General features: G+C 33.6%; 1 protein-coding gene across 1 annotated transcript in view; it reads left to right on the top strand.

Moving 5' to 3' along the window:
- Window positions 1-363: 363 nt before the first annotated feature.
- RBMS3 (RNA binding motif single stranded interacting protein 3) overlaps window positions 364-6,000 on the top strand; it is a 1,470,243-nt gene continuing 1,464,606 nt past the window's right edge. The window contains exon 1 of the mRNA XM_052001746.1: window positions 364-454. The gene's annotated coding sequence lies outside the window, so the exon portion shown is untranslated. The remainder of the gene's footprint in view (window positions 455-6,000) is intronic.

Here is a 6,000-nt window from a genome sequence, read left to right as displayed (position 1 = left end):
CTAAGATGCTGGCCCCATTGGACAAGTAGTGTGATTTTTTTTAAATGGAGGCTAGAGTAAAAAAAAAACTTAGGGCTTTAATACATACTGTCCACCCAAGGACAAGCAAATTCATTTCTCTGAGATTCTGCTTCCTAATCTGTAAAATGTAACTATGCAGCTTATACTTGGGAGCATTTTCATTGTTATTGTTGCTATTTACTGATTTCTGGCAGTTCACCAATCCAATTCAGCAAACATTTTTCTCAGAACTGCACATTACAAGGTATTATGGGAAGCACTGGGGATAAAGAGATGCCCATTCCACTGGGAGGGCATAACATGTAAATGAATAGGTGACGTGATAATTCAGTGCACGGGAAAGCACTGAACAAGAGAGATCAGGGTAGACTGCCCAAAGGAGCTGAAAACAGAGTGGAATCTAAAAGGAAGCTGCTGATTTTAAGGGATAGAGGTAAGAAAGAACCGTGTTCTAAGCCTAAGGACAGCCTTCACAAAGGGATAAGTAGATGAAATGTCAAATTCAGAGAATATCAAGAAAGCCAGTATGACTAAAGAACAGGATTGTGAAGCAGGTTCATATGAAATCATTTTGGAAAGGTAGATAGTGGCCAGATTGCAAGGCTTTTAAATGCCAATCTGAGGAATTTGTACTTTATCCTGGAGACAAAAAGAAGGCTTCCTCCTCCAGTTCTTAAGTGGGAGTGACCCAATTTACACTTTAAAATTATGTTGGCAAGTGGCTTAATTGGAGAGGGGAGAGACTAGAAACTGGAACTCCAATCAGGGTGATTTTGCAACAGTTTTAGGGTTGGGAAAATGGTGATGATGGCCTAAACTAGAGTATTAACTATAAATGTAAAGCAAGTGAGATCCATTTTAAAGATGTGGTGATGAAATTAATAGGACATGCTATTTGGATGCCAAGGAGAAGGTGACGGAGAAGGAAGAAAAAAGTTCAGGACAGTTCTGAGATTAGATCCCAGGAAGGATGTGGTATCCTCATCAGAAAAAGTAAAGTTTGGTGAATAGTGTTTTTGGAGAAGAAATACACACAACTGAAGGGAGTCGTTGGAGAGAAAATACCTTTAGTTGCTGTTTTTTTTACTTACAATGTTGGAACAATAGTGAAGAAAACTTTCCTCTCAAACTAAAGCTTCCCTAAATTTGGTCTCCTCCTCGATAAGACATGTTCTTCTTAGGACATGGTGATTTTGAATTACTGAGAGGGCATCAAAGTGAAGATTTCCAATAGGCAGTTGGGGATATGCTATTAGAACTCAAGAGAGAGATGGAAGCTGAATATTTAGATTCCAGAATCATCTACATAGACATGATAATTAAACCCAGGGAACTGAGCCTGTTGAGATAGTCAATGATGAGATTCTTACTAGAGCTTTGGGAAATGCCCCTAGTTAAGAGGGCACAATATAGATAATACAGTAAAGGAAACTGAGAAGGAATGGTCAGAGAGGCAGGAAATTAGAAGAAGAGAGTGAAAATTCAGAGACCTTTTATTAACAATTCTTGACTAACCCTCCCCAAACATACCCATATTCCAATCCTTTCATATAAAGCAGTCATCATCTCACCCTGGTAATATTGCTGAGAAGGGCCAGATAAGACCTGGTTTCTCCATGTGTACTGAGAGAAAGAGACAGAAATATTGAAGACATTTATATATGGGAGAGCAGAAATCACATATGTAAGAAAGGAAACAAACAAATAAATAAAAAACCAGGATTTATTAGGAGGAAGAGTAAGATGTGGACCAACTCTATAAAGTGATGAATGGCAGAAAGAAAGGCAATGAGCTTATCTAGTTCTTTCCTTTAAAAAAGAATGAAAGACAAATATTTTTAAACTAGCTAAAAGAAAATGCATTTAATGAATAGTTTATCTGTGAAATCTACTAGAACCACACTGTTATTGAGGGAAATTAATTTGAAATTTATGGATATTATGCATGTGTATGAATCAGAATATCATTTGTACTTGCACTGATGATTTTTTTTTACTGTAGGGTATAGGTTATAGGTCTCACACCTCCAAAGAAATGTTTATGCTAACATGATTATACTCTGTTAGAGGTGTGAAAATTTTACTTAAAAATTATGTTGCAGACAAAACATTGCTCTAAATTATCTTTTCAAATATAGAAAAACTTGAATGTGATAAATATCTACCCAAAGGATTTTGTTTTGACATGGATCCTGTAATTGAATTAGGGAGTGCTATTGATTTCCAGCTCTACTACCAGTTCTTTTAGCTGAATTGGCAGAATCCCAAAGACAACCTTGCAAGCACTAAGTAGATGAAAAGATAGGTCTCCCTTTCTGAGTCTTGGATAGGGATTGATTAAACAGGCAAAGGATTGTTTTGGAAGAAAGGAAAGAAGGAAGGCAAAAGGGGAGGAAGGGAGAAAGGAGTAAGAAAAGGAAAAAGGAAGAAAGAGAGAAAAGAAAGGAAGGAAGGCAGGTAGGAAGGAAGAGAAAAAAAGGAGGACATAAAGAGAAAGAAAAGAATTTTTTTCTGATTATTAGGATGATATCTACGCTATTGAGTACTTTAAGCAGTAGGGATTTATAATCCTCAATTTGTTGTTTAAATTCATGAGCAGTATTTTAAGTTTTAAATTCAATTCAACAAATATTTATTAAGTGCTTGTTATTTGCCATATTCTCTGCTTTTTTTTTCTGGGAATGCAGATATAAATATGGAAGATCTGGCCCTTAAGGAACTTACTTTCTAGCACACACACACACACACACACACACACACACACACACACACACACACACAAAACGTAATGCAAAATAATTTAAAGAGAAAAAAAAAGAAAAAGAGAGCATGAACATCTGCAAAGATCAAGAAAGGCCTTATGTAGGAGGAGACCAAATTTAGGGATGCTTTAGTTTGAGAGGAAACTTTCTTACTATTGTTCCAACATTGTGAATAAAAAAACAGAAACTAAAGGTATTTTTCTTTCTAAGGACTCCCTTCAGTTTAAAAAATGGCATGTATTTCAAGGGAAATTTAATCTGTTTCTGATTTATTTATATATCTCAGAATGTTGTTTTGTAAGAACTATTTCAAGAGTGACAAGTCTTAGGGACCTTTTCATAAAGGTTTTAAGAGATTTTTCTTTGAACTTGGAAGTTGCATTTTGTTGGCACTAAATGAAGCTGGAGTACAGGAACAAAGAGGCAATTTGAAGTCCACAGAGTTCAAGGGAATCAAAAGGAGGTCAAACCCATTCTTCAGTCCAGAAATAAGAAGATAAATAGAAACGTTCATTATGTGCAATATTTTTGAACCAAATAACCTCTGTTTCCCTCCAATCTAGATAATATTTTCTATTGAAATTCTCAAATGCCCAAGATTGAAAAACTGTTTAAAAATTAGTGAGATGACATGTTTTAGTGCCAAAGCGCTTTCTTAAAGGATGATTGGAGGGCAACAGTAATAAACTATATTTTAGTAGTCTTATACTCATATATTCTTGTTCCCTTGTACTTGGTGGTTCCCTCTTAGGAAGGCTCCTCTAGATAGTGACTTTCAAGGCAGCACAGGGATCTGGGTTCAGATTCTGGCTCTGCTGCTCAGTGAGTGATATTGTAATTACATTTTCCCTGGGCCTCTGTTTCCTGAATCTCATTGATGTTAAGTGACTTGCTGTAAACTCTTCCATGAATTAGATGGCAGAGTGTATTTTCTACTATGCCATTGATCTAGCAATATTACTAATATACACTAAGATTGTATACTAAAAGAGATTTTTAAAAAGGAAAAGAATCTATATATACAAAAATATTTATAGCAGTTCTTTTCTGGTGGTAAAGATATGGAAATTGAGAAGATGCTCATCAGTTGGGAAATGGTTAAACAAATTGCGGTATGTAATTGTGATGAAATATCACAATATTGTGCTATAAGAAATGATGAATAGTAGGCGTCCTGAACATGAAACAACAATAATATTGTAGGATGACCAGCTGTGAATTACTTAATTATTCTAAGCAATAAAATAATCCAAGATAACTCTGAAGGACTTAAGTTGGAAAATACTCTCTATCCCTAGAGAATAATGGTGTCTGAAAACAAATTGAAGCATACTTTAATAGGTGATACACATGTATATCAAATTCCTTCCCTTTTCAGTGAGCACGGGATGGGAAGGGAGAAAGAGAATTCAAAACCCAATGTTTAAAATGAATAATTTTTCTCACTTAATAGTATTTTTCCAATTACATGTAACAATAATTTTTCAATATTCATTTTTGTAAAATTTTGAGTTCTAAGTTTTTCTCCCTCTCCTTTCTCTCCCCTCTCCAAGATAGCAAGCAATTTGATATAGGTTATATATGTACAATCATGTTGTTAAACTTGATTTCCATATTAGTTATGTTATAAAAGAAAAAGCAGGACAAAGGGAAAAAAACATAAGAAAGAAAAAAATGAAAATGTCATCCTTTGATCTTCATTCAATCTCTATAGTTTGTTCTCTGGATGTGGATGGTATTTTCTTCACAGTCTATTGGATTACTCTGTTGCTAAGAAGAGCCAAGTCTATCCCAGCAACATCACACAATGTTGCTATTAGTGCCTACAATGTTCTTCTTATTTTGCTATACTCAATATTAGTTCATATAAGTCTTTCAAGGTTGTTCTGAAATCTGACTACTTATCATTTCTATATTGTATATGTGGTATACATTCATATAACACAACTTGTTTAGCCATTTCCCAATCAACAGGTAAATCCTCAATTTCCAATTCTTTGCCACCAAAAAAAGAGCTGCTACAAATATTTTTGTACATGTGCGTACTTTTCCCTTTTTAATGATTTCTTTGGTATTCAGATCCAGTAATTGTGCTGTTGCTTATCATTTGAAAGAAAACAATTTCCTATTGTTTTTAATAGGAATGAGTGCTGTATTTTGTCAAAAGTTTTTTTTTTAATCTATTGAGACAATTGCATAGTTTCTGTTAGTTTTGTTATTGAAATGGTCAGTTATGCTGATAATCTTCCCAATATTGAACCAACTCTGCATTGCTGGTATTAAGTCCACTTGATCATAGTGTATTATCCTGGTGATAAAGTTCTATAATCTCTTTGTTAATTTTTAAAAAATACATCAATATTTCTTAGGGAAATCAGTCTGTAATTTTCTTTTTCTGTTTTGGCCCTTCTTGGCTTGATATCAGCATCATATTTGGATCATAAAAAGTATTTGGCAGACTCCTTTTTCACCTATTTTTTGGAATAGTTACAGAGTATTGGAATTAATATTTCTTTAATTTTTGGTAGAATTCACTTGTAAATCCATCTGGCCCTGTAGATTTTTTTCTTAGGGAGTTCATTGGTGGTTTCTTCAATTTCTTCTTCTAAAATGGGTCCATTTAAGTATTTTATTTCATCTTCGGTTAATCTGAGTGATTTATATTCTCATACATATTCATCCATTTCAATTAGATCATCAGATTTATTGGCATACAGTTGGGCAAAATACCTCCTAAATAGTTTTAAAATTTCTACTTTATTGATGATGAATTTGTCCTTTTCATTTTTAATGCTGGCAATTTGATTTTTCTCTTTTTTTTTCTGATCAAATTAACCAAAGGTTGGTTTATCTATTTTATTGAGGGTTATAATAAAAACCAATTCTTAATTTTATTTATTAGTCTAACAGTTTTCTTACTTTTTCAGTTTTAAAATGAGTTTTATTCATCTCTCCTTTGGTTTTCAGAATGTCTAATTTGATATGTAATTGGAGGTTTTTAATTTGTGATTTTTCTAGCTTTTTTAGTTGCATGCCCAATTCATTGATCTCCTTTCTCTCTATTTTGTTCATGTAAGTATTTAGAGATATAAAATTTTCCCTACGGACTACTTTGTCTGCATCATAAGGTTTGGAATGTTGTCACAATATTGTAATTGTCTTGGCTGAATTTTTTTTTGTTTTTATGATTTGTTGTTTGTCAAAATACAGTACTCAT

This window comes from Antechinus flavipes, chromosome 5 (genome assembly GCF_016432865.1).
Source record: "Antechinus flavipes isolate AdamAnt ecotype Samford, QLD, Australia chromosome 5, AdamAnt_v2, whole genome shotgun sequence".
NCBI classification, from domain to species: Eukaryota; Metazoa; Chordata; class Mammalia; order Dasyuromorphia; family Dasyuridae; genus Antechinus; species Antechinus flavipes.
This window is presented reverse-complemented; position numbering and strand designations above follow the sequence as displayed.